The sequence below is a fragment of the Alosa alosa genome, chromosome 14, assembly GCF_017589495.1.
Source record: "Alosa alosa isolate M-15738 ecotype Scorff River chromosome 14, AALO_Geno_1.1, whole genome shotgun sequence".
Taxonomy (NCBI): domain Eukaryota; kingdom Metazoa; phylum Chordata; class Actinopteri; order Clupeiformes; family Clupeidae; genus Alosa; species Alosa alosa.
In genome coordinates, this window is record NC_063202.1 from 1,444,990 (window position 1) to 1,465,118 (window position 20,129).

At 40.3% G+C, this 20,129-nt stretch overlaps 3 long non-coding RNA genes across 4 annotated transcripts; 1 reads left to right on the plus strand and 2 right to left on the minus strand.

Moving 5' to 3' along the window:
- Nucleotides 1–2,039: 2,039 nt before the first annotated feature.
- On the plus strand, nt 2,040–8,440 carry LOC125307343. Of its 2 annotated transcripts, XR_007195689.1 has the most exons (6): nt 2,040–2,051; nt 2,134–2,214; nt 2,301–2,369; nt 2,467–2,588; nt 5,517–5,900; nt 6,846–8,440. It is a non-coding gene; the product is annotated as an uncharacterized LOC125307343 (long non-coding RNA). The 2 variants fall into 2 exon arrangements; XR_007195688.1 differs by lacking the exon at nt 6,846–8,440 and having other exon boundaries at nt 5,517–6,083.
- A 1,021-nt stretch (nt 8,441–9,461) lies between these two features.
- Nucleotides 9,462–11,640, minus strand: LOC125307572. Its single transcript, XR_007195746.1, has 3 exons — nt 11,611–11,640; nt 9,704–9,750; nt 9,462–9,482 (listed from the first exon to the last, which is right to left on the minus strand). It is a non-coding gene; the product is annotated as an uncharacterized LOC125307572 (long non-coding RNA).
- Nucleotides 11,641–13,905: 2,265 nt separating this feature from the next.
- Nucleotides 13,906–14,137, minus strand: LOC125307571. Its single transcript, XR_007195745.1, has 3 exons — nt 14,125–14,137; nt 14,035–14,083; nt 13,906–13,954 (listed from the first exon to the last, which is right to left on the minus strand). It is a non-coding gene; the product is annotated as an uncharacterized LOC125307571 (long non-coding RNA).
- Between the last annotated feature and the right edge of the window lie 5,992 nt (nt 14,138–20,129).

Here is a 20,129-nt window from a genome sequence, read left to right on the forward strand (position 1 = left end):
CGACAGATTCTCCCCAACACCGCTGCCATTGTGACTCTACAAAAGCCTTCCGAACGCTGGATGGGGGATTAGGTGTTGGTAGGGGCTCAATAAACTCGCCGTGGGCCCTGCCGAGTTGGAGTGCTGTCTGGGTTTGCTTTTGATCCTCACTCTGGAGTAAATGGAAATTAGGGATGGGAAAAAAAGACACTGTCAGATGATAAAACAGAGGCCGCTTTGTCTAAACATGGCTTTGTTTAGTCAATGGAATTGTATCAGCATCTCATGTACAAACACTCTCATACACAAGAAGACTGTGTGCTGAGACAACACTCAGATGGGAAAAGAGGGGGCGTTATCCTCCCCTCACCCTCAGTCTCAGTGGCTCTTGCTTTGAGACAAATAAAGGGATCAAACCAGGAGACCAAATGACAGGGGCTATCATAGCACAACATGGCGGTAAATTACAACATCGTGCTGTGACATGTAGGGTGTCCATGACGGGGTGAAACTGGGCCATGGTGATGTCTTCAGTCCCTCCACTGGTGACGACAAGTAGGTTTAGTATTTTTTGACCACCAATGTAATAATTGTGAAACAAGACACAAATGTGTAATTACATGGAAAACAGCGCTACAGCACTGGGCATACTGCACCTTCCTGATAAGGGCTGAGCTTTAAAGTGTGATCAAACAAAACTAAAGGGAGGACACACATCCCCATAACACTAGTTAGGGTAGTTAGATATATATATATATATTCAGGTTTTGACCTATGAAGGGTTTTGATATATATATTCAGGGTTTTGATATATATATTCAAACTTTCACTCCATATATATTTCCTAAACGGCATTAGCCTGGGTGTTCCCATGCTGCCTTGCGCGCAATTTGATTCAAAAAACTGGAAACCTGGAAACTACCGCCCTAATTTTTGCCTCAGATAGGGAACCAATCACAGAACAGGGGGGAAAGCAAGACGATGATGAGCTATGCACAGACGCATTTGATAGACAACCGTGGCACCCAATAAACGGATCTGGGAAAATACGAGAAAATGAACGTTTGGTTCCCAGACCACGTCTCATTGAGAAGTGGTGGCGCTAGCCAGGCTAAAACGGCATGCCATAACTACCAAAACAAAACAACATTTTGCTGAGGTCTCCCTCAGTACTGTCAATCTGTATGACTCTTTCTCTCTCCTCTCATACACAGAAACACACACATATACATCAAAACCCTAAATATGTAGGTCAAAACCTGAGAATATATATCAAAATCTGTATATCAAAGTCTGAATATATATATGTCAAAACATGAGAATATATATCAAAATCTAAATATATATATATATATATATATATATCTCAAAACCCTGAATATATAAAACATGAGAATATATGTCAAAAGGGACTCATAAAATTTGGGGCAATTTTGGGGTTACGTCCTGCATCACATCTCTCATGCGGGTTCTACACAGAGCTGGCGAACCTAGGTCTTCAATCTAACAAATTACAGTATGCCTTTTATGACAAGCTTTTTGATGGAAAAGTGGTGTTTACTGTAACTTCCATAATCTTTGTTTAGTGAACGCATAAAACCGTCAGTTTGTAAGCGAAATCAAGAATTACGATCTTTGAGTTTGTTTATCGTTACCTAGCAACCGAGGCTTTTAAGTGTTAAAACTTATTGCAATCTTGTTATGTACATGAAATGCGGTAGCGCAGTGGTTAGAGGAGTGCAATTTGACCCCAAGGACTGTTGGTTCAAATCCAGTAGTAATCATTCTGCTAATGTTAGTTTTGGACTGGATATTTACATGCCAATGTGGCAGATTGGTTTACACCTCCACAATAGTTTCTGTGCCATTTCCTCTGGGCACGATTGGTGGAGCTACCATCACCCTAATTGCAGGGCGGACTCTTATTTGGATATTTAGCTTAGCGGATATCACAGGGAGGTACTTTCTCCTGTCTTTGTTTTGCTTCGGGGTGCCCGTCGTTACTTTCGGTGGCGTGTGGTGGCAAGTTGGCTTGTGTAGCCACTTCTCCGGCGAAGTGTGTTTTAATTAAGGTAAAGCTATTTTGGCGTTCAGCCCTGTCGTAGGTCATTGTGCCTTTCATGAATGTAATACTTCCCTCTCCACGTCTTCTAGTCAGCTTGAGTGGTCCATATTCACTGCCAAGGCTGTTGCAGCGAGCTCTGACGCTGGGTGCTCGGTGGGAATCAGCTGGAGGTAGGTTAGTTTAATTAATTTACCGCCCTGTATTTTAAATTGCGTTTGTCCACTACTAAACTATCTGTTCTCCGGATTGCGGCTAGCCGTAGCCAAGCCTCTCATAAGCTCAATTCATGACCTGCGGTCCCAGAGAGGGGATTCATTGCCACTTGGTATGTAGATGCATTACAAATGTTAGCCTTAATATTGCTAGTCTTTTAAAATTGTTGCTAACTTTAATTCTAATTGGAATGTGGTTCACGTTTACAGTCGTGTGGGAAGTGGATTACAGCCAAGTGCCTCCACGCCTTGGAAAGGCTGCTGTTCTGTTGTGCTGTGGATTTGTGGATGACGTTTTCATACGGTCGGGATTGAACGGCGTGCCTAGTTTGGTTAGGGGACTATTTGTAGTTTACAACGCGCGTGGGGCTACGCGGTGGTGTACTGCCCTCTCTATAGCTCTACCGGCATGCCTACGTCTGGTTGTTGTTTTCTTTGATTTGGCGGCTATCTCGGTGTGTTGTCCGTCCTTTTGCTTGAGTTGCATGTTTATTCTGTGTTGTTTTCTTTGATTTGGCGCCTATCGCCGGCTATACCTGGTGTGTTGTCTTTTTTTTGTTTAACCTGCATGTTTATTTTGTTTGTTGTTTTCTTTGATTTGGTGCATGCGGTTATGCAGTGCTGTACTGTTTCTCCCTATGCTTGACTTCGCCGCGCTTTTTCTAACTGTTGGCCTATTGGTATCTTTGAGGTGTGTGTGTGTGTGTGTGTGTGTGTGTGTTTGTGTATGCGTACTGTAACTTAAATTACTGTGACCACACTGTAAAAAATAATAAGTAATGGTTACTTGAAAAAAGGGTGGAAACTTGTTGCCTTAAATAAGTTAAGTAAACAAAACTTTTCTCTTCCAAGTTATGTTTACTTGATGTCTACAAGTAATGCTTACTTAGAAGAAGTTATCCTTACTTAAGACTTTAAAGTTCTGGTTACTTACTTCCAACTAGTAAAGTTTACTTCATGCCCTCAAGTAAAGCTTACTTGAAACAAAGTTGTATTTACTACTGTTAAATGAGTTACCGTTACTTTGAGTTGTAAAGGGTACTTTATGTTGGATAGTAAAGTTTACTTGCAGAATATACACAAATAGTTGGCACTATTAGATTAGATAACTTTATTGTCATTTTGCAGAGTACAAGTACAAAGACAACAAAATGCAGTTTGCATCTAACTAGATGTGCAAAAAAAGCTGAAAAATGCAATGTGATACACAAAGACAGGTGGTGCATAGACAGGATAAGAAATATGCGGTGTAAACAGTAGTATACAGTTGGTTTACAGAAGGTGGTTTAGAGTAATATAAATTAGGAATAAATATGTGCAGTGTATTAGCAGAATAAATATGGATATTCAGTATGAACCATATAGACATATATGTACAGTATACAGCTATGTGCAGTGTGGTAACAGTACTGTAGTGCAGAAACAGTAACATAACAGTAGTAAGAATACGTGTATGTGCAGGATGAATAGTATGAAGAGCAGTAGAAAATGCCATGTAAAAGGGTAATTACAGTATGTACATTTGTAAATAAATAGAACACTATGGGTGGGATAGGGTAGTGCAATTGTCCGCGGGGGGTGGGTGTCCCCCGTCAAGGTTTCCATGGTCATGGTGGACACCTCAACAGGCACAGGCAAGGAGGCATCGGGCGGGGGCTTAGTTGGTTGGTTGGTTGTCACCGGGATGCACAGCTAGAGTTCAGTAGGGTGACAGCCGCAGGGAAGAAGCTTCCTCTGAACCTGCTGGTTTGGGTGCAGAGAGACCTGTAACGCCTCCCAGAGGGGAGTGGGGTGAACAGTCTGTGGTTGAGGTGAGAACAGTCTTTGATGCTGCTGGCGCTATGCCAAAGCATCACTTGCCCTGGATGGCCTTGATGAAGGGGAATGAGGAACCCGGTGATCGTTGGCCAGTTTTCACCACCCTCTGCAGTTTTTTTTTTTCGTATTCTGGTGTAACCTCCATGTTTCAATCAGTAGTGTTTGAGCAACTGACCTCTGACTTCACATCCAAACAAGCACAACTTACATGTCCAGTTCATTGCTCTGCATTTTCAGTTTTCCAACTGCAAAAGAAAAAAAAGAGGGCAAAATTATTATCAATATGCATCTATTGGCCATGTTTAACTAAAACAGCTGATTAAGTTTATCACATTAAATGTTAATTTAAATTATTTCTCCAGAGACCTAATTAATACTGTTAAGCTAAAAATATTATGATTTGGCAACTTAATTTTCTCTATTGCTTCAGGCATAGTACATTTATCACAATAGAATTTAAAATGTCAATCATACGTTGGAATTATATGACGCCATTTTGCACCTCAATAACGGCACATTCGTTCAAATTCCACACACTGCAACCTAAGTCCTCTTGCTAAATCACAACGAAATATTTTAGATAAAAGACCATGGCTTTCTCAGTCAGTAAGGTTATGAGTCCAATTATCCTAATTGTTTTATCAATCCAGTAGGAATATCGACGTAAACCATACACAGTTTAATCTTTACACGTTTTGAATCAACTTAGCATGCTAGCAAGCGTTTCTCATGAGAAATGGCTAACGTTAGAACTAAACTTCATTAAGAGAGCTCATGAAGACAACTGCTATTGGCAAATTTATACAGCCTAGTTCTAGACCCCAGAAGCCACCACTTCCTCATAACCGATAACAAAAATATCAAAGGGCTTGAATACCTAGAATATTTGTTTTCTGCTCTGCATGGTCTGAGGCAGTGTTAACAAAGATCTTTGGTGTTAACTCGCATAGCTGCTAGATCAGTTAGCTGCAAACTGTTAGCAGCTAGCGCATATATCGGCCACTTAGCAAGTTGAACTTAACATTAACCCAGTTGTTAATGAAACCGAATGTACAGTTTTGCACAAATGCTGTTAGTTCAACCTATACTGTAAACATTTGACACATTAATACATACTGTAAACTTACCGGACAGAGCAAGTCACTGGTGAAGCTGCGTTACACTCCCATCCCAAAAGTCAGCCACACCGTAACACTGCCGACCGTTGGCTGTGGAATCCAGAATGCTCCCTCTGCTAACTGTGTGGCGTGTGCACTCATTGAGTCCAGTTTACTCAGGTCTGAGTTGTGAAGCTTACTCGTTTATCTCAAGTTTTAGACCCCATTGTTGCAAGTTCGGCACATTACTAATGTTACTCTAGTAAGAACACTAGGTCAGCCTATAGTAAGTAAAGTATACTTGTGTTACTGCAGTAAGATGTAGTGTTATTTTTTACAGTGCAGGGCGGCTTCACTGTCAGGATCAACCTCTGGGCCCTGGTGGACAGCCTGACTGCCTCCCCTCCCCCTGCCTGAGATAAGTAGCCTAGTTTGATAAATGGGCTATTGGTGAATGAATGATTGCCATATAATTACTGTCAAGCCTTTTACCAACTCTTGTGTCTCTGTTCCTCCTCTCTCTCTCGCTTTCTCTCTCTTCCGGACAGGTGTGGTGGGTTTCCCACAGGCGGCAGGCCATCCTTCAGGTGGCGGAGTTCCCCCCTCACTTTTCTCTGCTGTGTACAACGGGTGCTTTATTCTGAATTGCAGTGCCATTATCCTTCACGTGTGGTGCGTGTCTTCTGGGTCCCTCCTTTTCCCCCTTTTTTGGAAATCCTGCTCGCTGTGGTAAGCCCCCTGCCCTGCTCCACTCCCTTTGATTACGGGTCACAGGTTAAGCTACGGCGTAACAGTGGGGTTGCCATCATTAACCATCCAGTAGATCTGACCCAGGCGTCTCCTGTATTTACACCTGATGCATTGCTTTTATGGTTGAATCTGTGTATGTATCAATAAATCATGTTAACTTAACTCTTGTCTCTGGCCTAAGAGTGTACGAATCTGTGTTGCCTTGTGGGTATTATAGGGAATATAGTATAACTGGTCCTAGGGTGTAACACCCTAGGTGGCGTAGTCGACTCCAAATTTCCTTGCCACGTCACACCAACATAAAAGGTTGTAAAACACCATAATTCACATATATATTCAGGATTTTGACCTATATATTCAGACTTTGATATATATTCTCAGATTTTGATATATATCATCAGGTTTTGACCTATATATTCAGATTTTGATATATATATATATTCAGACTTTGATATTCAACTGAGTGGACGTTGAAAGAGGAAGAGATGAAATTGGTGAATAGCTCTATTAAACGATGACTTACGATCAAGAGCAGGTTCTGTTCTCCTCCGCTCGGCTTGGTGGGGGGGTGATTGAAAGCCCCAGGGGAATGAGCACTGACATTTCCCCAGCAAAACAAAACAAAGCAAAACAAAACACCACACAACATTTTGCTGAGGTCTCCCTCAGTACTGTCAATCTGTATGACTCTCTCTCTCATACACAGACACACACACATACATACACACACACACACACACACACACACACAAATACACACATAAACTCAGAGAGAGAGATAGTTAAAGAGATTGTGTGTGTGTCACAATAGGTATTTTGTGTGTTTCACTGGCAATCCTGGAAACCAATAACCTCCCATGTAATATATTTGACAGACAAATGTAAAGTAATTTGCACTAAATTATCCCCATTCATTTCCCACAGGCGCCTCTGCCTCAGTGCTTGGTCCTTCTGCATCCCCTTCACAACCCCCGACCCAGGCCCCGGCCCACCTGAAGAACCTCTGGAGCCGACCCAGGCCCACCTGAAGAACCTCTGGAGCCGACCCAGCCCCCGGCCCACCTGAAGAACCTCTGGAGCCGACCCAGGCCCACCTGAAGAACCTCTGGAGCCGACCCAGGCCCCGGCCCACCTGAAGAACCTCTGCGGCCCGGCACTTGTTTCAGCGGGGTCATTGATCTGGTTCAGGTGCCAATGGAGACCCACTCCCTTACTGTGTCTATTCACGCAGTCCAGCTCCTCTGGTCTGGGGTATAAGGGTGGTGCATGGCAACAGGAGTCTGGGCCAATTCCTCTCAATGCAAAGCCTTAAGGCTCAAACCAGGGGTTGTGCTTGTGTAGGATAATGAGTAGAGGGGGACGGTGGTAGGGTGGGTTGGAAGGTGATCGATAAATCTGCCCACACAAAATCCAGACACCTTTCTGATTCTATTCCAGCTGAGCATAGGCACAACCAGCACCCTGGTGTGTCCACTATAGACCCTTTCAACAATAACAACAAAAACAATGCTTGAACGTTTATTTGGTTCCCAATCTACTTCCTCTGCATTAAGATAACATATGGAATGTTAAAACGGAAGTGTGTCCCCTGTATAAGCAATGCACAGCATTGAATGTCTGCTCTAATAAGAGTAATAAGAGTAATCCATATTGTGAAATGCTGTTGCTTGGAAACTGGATAAGCACTGAACAAGTGTTCCTGTGTAGAAATACGTAATAGTGAGTGTCAGAATATTACAAACAAACCATTACCAATGCAAAGCAGGTTAATGAAGGTTAAGAGCCCTTAATTTGACTCTGTTTTTTTGTAATCCAACTCTTCCATGATTGAAAGGCTGAAGTATATAAGCAGGTTTGTTTTGGCATCCTTCATATTGTAAGGCCAGCAATTTTCCTACCTAAACCAGTGGAAAAGTATTATATTGAGAGAGGCTTTTGTAACCAGCAGCACCCCTGTTTATACATACAGTGAACTAGAACGTTTCTGGTTTCAGCTCAGCTGCTATTTGGTCTTGGCTCTCCTTACCCTGTTGAGGGCCTAACTCAGACCCAGGCCTCTCCTGGATCGCAGGAAAATACATGAACTGATGTATAATTTTATCACGTCTGATATCATTTTAAAAGTCTCCATGCGAGAAATCCAGTATTGTCAGTTGTAGAACAGTAAAGTTAATGCATATGATGTTTCTGTAACCTGGGATATTTGAGGCCCTCTCTGATGAGATGCGCCCACACCCCCTGCTCTGAGAAAAGAGAAATGTCCTGGGGCCAGTTGCACCAACTGTTCTTTGCTATGCCTGGTCCTAACTGCTAAGTTGGTGTTTGTTAAGACCAGTCTTAAGAATTGAACCTACATTGGTTGCACCAACTGAACGTACGCCTAGGCTTAACTGTGCCCAGTCTCAGCGATGCACACACAATGCCTACGGAACAATAACAAGTATTAATTTCCCAGTTGCAAAGATTCTTTGCCGTCTGTTAGGGTGACCCCCCCGACCCCCCCCACATCCTCGGAGGAAACAGCGGTAAAGGTGACTGGAGGCGAATGTGTGATATGCTGTTATAATGCTTAGAAGTTGCGCACAGGATAATAAATAAAGTTAACATATTCTTGGTATCTTCTTATGGAATAAGCAAAGTAAACACAATATGTGTTGCTTTATCTTTTCAGAGATAAGACCACAGTAGAAACATGTACACTGTATTCCCCAACAGTGTTGTAAACTCAATAAAATTGCAGAGCTGTACTCAAAGCTGCCATATTGTTCAGGCACCACAAAAGTTTTAAGTTCACTCAACTAGTTTCCCAGTTATTGATTATTTTGAGAAGATTATCTCTTAGTATATGAGTAGAACTGACCCCCAAACTCATTTCTTTCAAGAGTGGATTGAAATTACGTCTGACGTAATAAAGACGTGCAACTTCATTGGTTAGGTTCATATCAGCACATTACCAGCATGAACCAAATCAGCACATAACCTACTAACCTACACAAACCATATCAGCACATAACCTCATAACCTACACAAACCAACATGAACCAGCATGAACCATATCAGCACATAACCAGCATGAACAATAACCTCATAACCTACACAAACCATATCAGCACATAACCAACATGAACCATATCAACCATATCAGCACAAAAACCAACATGAAACCAACATGAACCAAATCAGCATGGCAAATAACCAACATGAACCATATCAGCATGGCAAATAACCTACACACAAACCAACATGAACCAAATCAGCATGGCAAAAACCTAACCTACACAAACCAACATGAACCAAATCAGCACATAACCTCACAAACCAAATAAACCAAATCAGCATGAACCTAATATCACAAACCAACATCACCTCATAACCTAATAAACTAACAAACCAACATGAACCATATCAGCATGGCAAATAACCTCATAACCTACACAAACCAACATAAACCAAATCAGCATGGCAAATAACCTCATAACCTACACAAACCAACATGAACCAAATCAGCATGGCAAATAACCTACACAAACCAACATGAACCAAATCAGCATGGCAAATAACCTAATAACCTACACAAACCAACATGAACCAAATCAGCATGGCCTTGCTAATAACCTACACAAACCAACATGCAAAATAACCTAATAACCTAATAACCAACATGAACCAAATCAGCATGGCACATAACCTAATAACCTACACAAACCAACATGAACCAAATCAGCAACAAATAACCTAACAAACAACATGAACCAAATCACCATGGCAAATAACCTAATAACCTAATAACCTACACAAACCAAATCAGCATGGCAAATAACCTAATAACCTACACAAACCAAATCAGCATGGCAAAACCAAACCAACATGAACCAACATCAGCAAATCAGCATAACAAATAACCTACAAACCAACATGAACCAAATCAGCATGGCAAAATAACCTAATAAAACCAACATGAACCAAATCAGCATGGCAAATAACCTACACAAACCAACATAAACCAAATCAGCATGGCAAATAACCTACATAACCCAACATGAACCAAATGAACCATCGGCAAATAACCCAATAACATACAAATAACCTAACCCAACATAAACCAAATCAGCATGGCAAATAACCTAATAACACAAACCAAATGAACCAACATAAACCAAATCAGCATGGCAAATAACCTACACAAACCAACATGAACCAAATCAGCATGGCAAATAACCTAATAACCTACACAAACCAACATGAACCAAATCAGCATGGCAAATAACCTACACAAACCAACATGAACCAAATCAGCATGGCAAATAACCTACACAAACCAACATGAACCAAATCAGCATGGCAAATAACCTAATAAACCAACATAAACCAAATCAGCATGGCAAATAACCTCATAACCTACACAAACCAACATGAACCAAATCAGCATGGCAAATAACCTACACAAACCAACATGAACCAAATCAGCATGGCAAATAACCTAATAACCTACACAAACCAACATGAACCAAATCAGCATGGCAAATAACCTAATAACCTACACAAACCAACATGAACCAAATCAGCATGGCAAATAACCTACACAAACCAACATGAACCAAATCAGCATGGCAAATAACCTAATAACCTACACAAACCAACATAAACCAAATCAGCATGGCAAATAACCTAATAACCTACACAAACCAAATCAGCATGGCAAATAACCTAATAACCTACAAACCAAAATCAGCATGGCAAAATAACCTAACCAAAACCAACATGAACCAAATCAGCATGGCAAATAACCTAATAACCTACACAAACCAACATGAACCAAATCAGCATGGCCTAATAACCTACACAAAACCAACATGAACCAAATCAGCATGGCAAATAACCTAATAACCTACACAAACCAACATGAACCAAATCAGCATGGCAAATAACCTAATAACCTACACAAACCAAATCAGCATGGCAAATAACCTAATAACCTACACAAACCAACATAAACCAAATCAGCATGGCAAATAACCTAATAACCTACACAAACCAACATGAACCAAATCAGCATGGCAAATAACCTAATAACCTACAAACCAACATAAACCAAATCAGCATGGCAAATAACCTAATAAATAACCAAACCTACATAACCAAATAAAATAACCTACAAAACCAACATAAACCAAATCAGCATGGCAAATAACCTAACAACCAACAAACCAACATGAACCAAATCATGGCAAATAACCTAATAACCAACATAAACCAAATCAGCATGGCAAAAACCAAATGGCAAATAACCATGGCAATAACCTACACAAACCAACATAAACCAAATCAGCATGGCAAATAACCTAATAACCTACACAAACCAACATGAACCAAATCAGCATGGCAAATAACCTACACAAACCAACATAAACCAAATCAGCATGGCAAATAACCTAATAACCTACACAAACCAACATGAACCAAATCAGCATGGCAAATAACCTAATAACCTACACAAACCAAATCAGCATGGCAAATAACCTAATAACCTACACAAACCAAATCAGCATGGCAAATAACCTAATAACCTACACAAACCAAATCAGCATGGCAAATAACCTAATAACCTACACAAACCAAATCAGCAACCAAATAAAAATAACCTAATAACCTACAAACCAACATAAACCAAATCAGCATGGCAAATAACCTACACAAACCAACATAAACCATATCAGCACATAACCAACATGAACCATATCAGCACATAACCAACATGAACAATAACCTCATAACCTACACAAACCTACATGAACCAAATCAGCATGGCAACCAACATGAATAAAATCAGCACAAACCAAATCAGCAACAAATAACCTAATAACCTACAAACCACAAAACCAAATCAACAATAACCTCGCCCTACACAAACCAACATGAACCAAATCAGCACATAACCAACATGAACCAAATCAGCACATAACCAACATGAACCAACATGAACCAAATCAGCACATAACCAACATGAACCAAATCAGCACATAACCAACATGAACAATAACCTCATAACCTACACAAACCAACATGAACAATAACCTCATAACCTACACAAACCAACATGAACCATATCAGCACATAACCTACACATGAACCAAATCAGCACATAACCAACATGAACCAACATGAACCAAATCAGCACATAACCTACTAACCTACACAAACCAACACAAACCTACACAAACCATATCAGCATGGCACATAACCTCATAACCTACACAAACCTACTAACCTAGCATGGCACATAACCTCATAACCTACACAAACCAAATCAGCATGGCACATAACCTCATAACCTACACAAACCTACTAACCTAGCATGGCACATAACCTCATAACCTACACAAACCAAATCAGCATGGCACATAACCTCATAACCTACACAAACCAACATGAACCAAATCAGCATGACAAATAACCTACACAAACCAACATGAACCAAATCAGCATGACAAATAACCTCATAACCTACACAAATCAGCATGAACCAACATGAACCAAATCAGCATGGCAAATAACCTAATAACCTACACAAACCAACATGAACCAAATCAGCATGACAATTAACCTACACAAACCAACATGAACCAAATCAACATGGCTAATAACCTAATAACCTACACAAACCAACATGAACCAAATCAGCATGGCACATAACCTACACAAACCAACATGAACCAAATCAGCATGGCACATAACCTACACAAACCAACATGAACCAACATAAACCAAATCAGCATGGCAAATAACCTAATAACCTACACAAACCAAATCAGCATGGCAAATAACCTACACAAACCAACATGAACCAACATAAACCAAATCAGCATGACAAATAACCTACACAAACCAACATGAACCAAATCAGCATGACAAATAACCTACACAAACCAACATGAACCAAATCAGCATGGCAAATAACCTAATAACCTACACAAACCAACATGAACCAAATCAGCATGGCAAATAACCTACACAAACCAACATGAACCAAATCAACATGGCAAATAACCTAATAACCTACACAAACCAACATGAACCAAATCAGCATGGCAAATAACCTACACAAACCAACATGAACCAAATCAGCATGGCACATAACCTACACAAACCAACATGAACCAACATAAACCAAATCAGCATGGCAAATAACCTAATAACCTACACAAAACCAAATCAGCATGGCACATAACCTAATAACCTAATAAACCAACATGAACCAACATAAACCAAATCAGCATGACAAATAACCTACACAAACCAACATGAACCAAATCAGCATGACAAATAACCTACACAAACCAACATGAACCAAATCAGCATGGCAAATAACCTAATAACCTACACAAAAACCAACATGAACCAAATCAGCATGGCAAAAACCTAACCTAACCAACATGAAAAATCCAACATGAAACCAAATCAACATGGCTAATAACCTAATAACCTACACAAACCAACATGAACCAAATCAGCATGGCAAATAACCTAATAACCTACACAAACCAACATGAACCAAATCAGCATGGCAAATAACCTACACAAACCAACATGAACCAACATAAACCAAATCAGCATGGCAAATAACCTAATAACCTACACAAACCAAATCAGCATGGCACATAACCTACACAAACCAACATGAACCAACATAAACCAAATCAGCATGACAAATAACCTACACAAACCAACATGAACCAAATCAGCATGACAAATAACCTACACAAACCAACATGAACCAAATCAGCATGGCAAATAACCTAATAACCTACACAAACCAACATGAACCAAATCAGCATGGCAAATAACCTAATAACCTACACAAACCAACATGAACCAAATCAGCATGGCAAATAACCTAATAACCTACACAAACCAACATGAACCAAATCAGCATGGCAAATAACCTAATAACCTACACAAACCAACATGAACCAAATCAGCATGACAAATAACCTACACAAACCAACATAAACCAAATCAGCATGGCAAATAACCTAATAACCTACACAAACCAACATAAACCAAATCAGCATGACAAATAACCAACATAAACCAAATCAGCATGACAAATAACCTAATAACCTACACAAACCAACATGAACCAAATCAGCATGGCAAATAACCTACACAAACCAACATAAACCAAATCAGCATGGCAAATAACCTAATAACCTACACAAACCAACATAAACCAAATCAGCATGGCAAATAACCTACACAAACCAACATAAACCAATAAAAAAAATCGGAAATTCCAATGAATGGTGAATGAACTAGTCTACGATCGATTGTGGCAGTTGTAAATTGATACACTTTGACATTGTAGGCCTAAGACTAATTGTTTGCAAGGACTGCTGCACACCCCAGATGTAGGCAGGCAAGCTGCAAGCAATCAGTGAGATGATCCATCAATCATCATCAGACTGCAAGCCTTATAGCCTCTACACAAAGGTAAGAACGCGCCTTAATGTAGGTGTACTTTATTTATTTGTGTACCGTCTTCCAGCGGGCAGATCTCAGCTAAAGTGTAGGCTATGTAAGAGAGACCTTTGGCGGGCTAGCTGCATGTTTTAGCGAGTTAACTAAAGTTTGTTGTCTGAGCTGTCAGCCAGCCAGCCAGCCTGTTGCACTACTTTAGTGGAAACTGGACAGACAAACAGTATGGTTTAGCATTACCAAAGATCCTTTATCAACCGTTTCTGGTGTGGCCTACTTTTGACAAATCAAACACAAACAGGCAGCGACTTTTAAACATTTTATTAGTAGCCTACCTAGCTGCCATAAGCTATATGGTTCGCATTAGCTGCTAGATGTAATGCAAACTAACACTGCAGGATAATTCTTCAACTCTGATACTTTTCTTATCCTTGGAAGAAATAAGAAAAACTAAAAAATATTTAGTACTTTTTTATTTTTGGTGGTGGAAATGACATGGTGACGTGGTGGAAATGACATTGCCCTAAAAACACAGTTTATTTGCTTCATAGTAGGCCTACTAAAGAATCTAGTAGAAAAAAAACATCATAATTATGACCGCCGCGAAGTGTGGGGCATGGAACCGTCGCTTCGTTTTGATCTGTAGCCCCCCCGCTGGACTGGACCTCCCGAAAGGAGGGTAGGGCAGACACAGTTTTCTGTGAATATCTCGAGAACCATTTTTTTTTTTTTTGTATGTTCATGTCAAGGGGCCATGTCAACCCATTCCATAACCACTCATTTCCTGTATAGTGCCACCTAGTTAAACACAAAAAAGTAAAAATGAGGTGTTGTAATCGCAGGTATCTGTGACCTAACATAGTCAAAACTGCACAAAATTGGAAGTGTAGGATCATTGTAACACCCTCTGAATGCACGCCAAGTTTCGTGGAATTCCGTTCATGGGGGGCCGCCACACAATAAATTAATTTATGTTACTATACACCAACTGGCCTGTAGGTGGCCGGAGACAGTTTTCTGTGAATATCTCGAGAACCGTAGGGCCTAGGAGGTACACCTTTTTGTTGCATGTTGGTCTATAGGGGGCATGTCAACCCATCCCATTACCACTTATTTCATTATAGCGCCACCTAGTTAAAAATTAAAAAGCAAAAAATTAAGTGTTTTCATCACAATATCTCTGGCTGACATGGTCAAAACTGTACGAAATCGAAAGTGTAGGATCATTATGACACCCTCCGAAAGCATGCCAAGTTTTGTGAACTTTCGTTCATGGGGGGCCTTACAATAAAATAATGTATGTGTACATTTAGTGACCGTACACCAACAAGGATTCCCGGGACACTGAAAGACCGGGGTACACGAAACTTGGTGGGCATGTAACCCCACATGGATAGCATGGAACCATCGTTGATCTGTAGCCCCCCGCACACACACACACACAAAACATAAACATGTACACGCACACATGCACACAATTCAAGAATTTCTCAGAATTATGAACAGGCAAGATGGGGGTGGGATTGTATAAAATGAATTTTACATGTGAAATCTATGAACTACTCATGTTTTGGTACTTGTTGTCTAGCAGATACCAGTGAGAATTGAGTGTGGATAATGCAATTTAGTGAGACAGTTAGAATCATATAGGCCTTTCAGCGTGATTTATTTTTGTGGAAAAAATGTGCTGGACTGGGCGGCGGTCATATTTTGTACCGCTCTGCGGTACATCTAGTTATATAACATATGGCAGGGACGCATTTTTTTTTGTTTTAAATCGTAATGCTTTTCAATCTTACATTTTTCTATGTATGTCATCTCCACCACACTTTGTCATTTCCATCACAACTAGGGCTGTAACGATACACCAACCTTACAATTCGGTTTGTATCACGATTTTTGACCCACGGTTCGATACGAATCTCGATTTTTCTTTTTTTGGGGGGTGGGGGCTAGACATTTTATTAAATAACATTTTAATAGCCTCCTTTAGATTAGAACACCAGAGGATTACAATATAATATATCTATTATTTTATATCCTGATATAAAAATATTTTTCTGAATGACTGATATTTATGACAGCACACTTTATGCAGATTAGCCTATAGCCTAGGCCTACTATTTTTTATTACAACTCTACATCTTTAATTCAGCTGTCTGGTTGAAGCCTGGAAATATTGTAAACAAAGGAGCATAGTTGGCTATCTTAGCCTATCATAGTCTACTGATTGGACTGTTCAGTTTCCCCATGTGTGTTTAAGTTTCAAGGTAATGGTTGGTATTGAGATGATCAGTCAACTTCAATGCAAGAGTTTTAAACAAATATGTGCAGCATGCTAATGATGCTAAGCGGACTTAATAGTAATTTAGCTAGTCATCTATGCGTCCTTGCTTTCACGATTGTGAATGTTTTATTTAAGTCGCCCGTGTTCATTGAGCAGGAGAGTGAGAGGGAGGGAGTGCGAGAGAGAGGGGGTTTACTTCTATACTGTTTGGTAAAGTTGCACACATAGTCTACAATGAAAGCAAGGAGAGGTATGAAATTAATATTTATTTATTTATTTGTTTTTGGACAACGTAGGCTACCGATAAGTAAAGCGGGAGTTGTGGGTTGCTTTGGGTTGCCGCCTAAGCTGCAAAGCACTGCGTGAAACACTAGAAAGGGTGTGTCGCGAATCTGCCTTTTCACAGCGCGACACAGTATCGTGGATATGAATGTTGCGATTTAGGTTTCGAATCGTATATCGTTACAGCCCTAATCACAACACATATTTTAAGTTAAACATGTAAAAATAATACAACATGCATTTCTGGAAAATTTATAAATTTAATATTTTGGCTGATATGTGTAATATTTAATCAAATACATTTGGAACAGTAGATGTTATTTTTGCTTGAAAACACACGTTTTGTTGTGTTTTGGAAACGTGTGATTGGGCAGTCGTGGCCTACTGGTTAGGGCTTTGGACTTGTAACCGGAGGGCAAGGCACCTAACCCCAACTGCTCCCCGAGCGTGGCTGTAGCAGGGGTTAGTGTGTGCTTCACCTCACTGTGTGTTCACTGTGTACTGAGTGTGTTTCACTAATTCACGGATTGGGATAAATGCAGTGACCAAATTTCCCTCAATGACAGTTAGACTTTTGGAATAAAATGTCAAAAATATATATTATTCATCATATATATATATATATTATATTATATTATATATGTAATCTTTACAGCCACTATTAGGGCAAGTTTCTAGAAAGAGTAGATAATTAAACCATGCAAAAAGATTTTTACTGAAAGATGTTACATTTTCTGAAAATTACCAGGTCAAAGAGTACCATAGTTGAAGAATAACCCTGCAGCAATAGCATATGTCTTATATTAACGTCAATTCCAGTTTTGTTAACACGGATAGAAAGCCAAGTTGTAGCTCCGAATAGGGTTGTGCCGCATCGTGATGGTTGACAGACATCACGATGGGAAGCAACCATCGTGATGCCACGCCCCCACATGCCAGTCACTAATTCCTGCTGTAACAGGCTAAAACATAAAAAAGCCTTTCCCTGGAAATGAAATTGAGCCTACTTTAAAGGCTGTCAGCCAAACAGTTATCACGTATTAGTCTACTGTCTTGTAAAATAAAAGACTTATTAGTCTACCCTCTTATTCAAATAATTCCTGACTGTGACGTGAATGTGTAATTGTCTTTTTGTAGCCTACATGTCTTGCAGGCCTGTAGCCTACATTGGACGTAAAATATGTAGCAATGTTTTAGCAGAAAATAGTCCTATTGAATTATTATTGTTAGGCTACAACTAGGACATTCTAGCGCTCAAATATTTTTGCGAGGCTACAGCGAGCGCCAAATGCGTCCTTCTTCTCTGTGTTAAAATAAACCAGTTCTTTTGTTAATTACAGGATCAGAAGGTAGCCTATCCGTCTTTAACTGTAAGGCTTGAATTTCATGCATTTAGCAAAAGACCCAGACAGTAGCGGAGTAATCGGGATTCGTTATCTGTAAAAGTTTTTTTACTTTGCCCTATAGCCTGGACTGAGCGATCGCAGCCCTTTACTTTCACTTCCCGCCACCCTCATAGTCAGCATAGACGGCCTGATAACGTGGGATGCTGCATAGCGTAGGCCTACTACTGAAGATTTTAAATGAGTGACAACGATCGTAGTCTTAAGTAGCTTTTTTGCTAGGCCCAGCACGCAAGTGTTCAGATTGACTGTCTATTCATCTTTCACAACGATTTTCTTGGAGCAGATCAATGGCAACGTCTGACTGCCTATACAGAGAGAGATGAAGAGACTGTCTGACTGACTTTTGTGCAAAAAAGTGAAATAATACTGTTTATAATATTTTTCCCCCCAGGACCAGATGGCTGTGTGACATGTTTTCAGTTCTGTGCAAGGAACCACCATCACACCATGGTAAGTAATAACTTACTTGTCCTCCATTTACTAGTGTCACAATGTAGCCAACGTGTAGCCTATTTTATTATTTTTAAGTTATAGTGATATTTTGTAAGCATTTATTTACCAATGAGAATAGCCTAGCCTAATGTTATCCCTTTGCATCTCTCCACAGGGATACACAAAAGCTAGGGTTGAGTGATGTTTTTGTATCAAAGAAGGGGTGACACCTTAGACTTATTTTATGTGACATTTTCAAAATGTGTTGGCTATGCAGGTCATGTGACGCCTCTTCCGAGACGCAGGCTCAGTTACTTTGCCATTATTAGTTAAATCAGTCAGTTTTCAAGGGTCAGCCCATTACCATGCATATACCACTCATGCATTTGCTCATTCCAGTTTATTAATGCACTGAACATTCATCTCTCATGATTTCATAGAAAGACAGAGCAGGAGGTTGCATATCAGGTGCTGAGTGCTGTCGTGTAGTTTGCAGCTGTAGAAACGACTGTGAGAATTACGCCTGGTACTGAATAGGCGTACAATTTACACCCGGCCTTAGCAAGAGGAAGCCTTGAAGGGCCTATTCCGTTTTGGCAATTTCTTCCCTGTTTTCTTGCTTTTTGCTCACAGTTTTCTCTACAGAGCTCCCCCTACAGAGTATACAGTATATTTTACGACACTCCTCACTTGGTCAGTCTGCCGTTTCCTGTTTCCCTCCGACAACGGTTTACTCGCTTTCTGCTTCTTTTCACTTGCTCTGCCATGATGAATGTCTGAGAAATTCCATGGATACCTTATTATAGCCGGTGCCTGGCGTGTATGCGTATAGTGCCGTAAAGCAATTTGTTAGCCTACATTGCGTAGTCTTGGAGAGGCTACTGAGGTGAGCCAGGCAGTCATGCATGAAGTTGCAGAACATAAGAGCTATGGGTCTCCGCACGTTATCAAGTAGCCGCACACTTTGTTTTGTTTCTTTTACACCTTCCACATTGGGTAACTTAACCTATGGACAAAATCAAGACAAACAGGACGTTTTAGTTAATTGGCCTTTTAACTAAAAAAGTAGTTACAGTCATTAGAATTCATGTGGCCTATGCATCACCGATACCTGGTCTAAATCTGCTCGGTAACACTTTACTTGACAGTATCGACATAAGAGTGACATGACAGTCATGACACATGAATCCTAACCCTGATCCTAACCTCTAACCCTAAACCCGAACCTGAGGATACTGCCCCAGAGAGCTGGGATGACAGACCTTACATCCCAGACCCCACAGCCATCAAACCCCAGGACTGGTGTGTCTACTCAATGCAATGCTC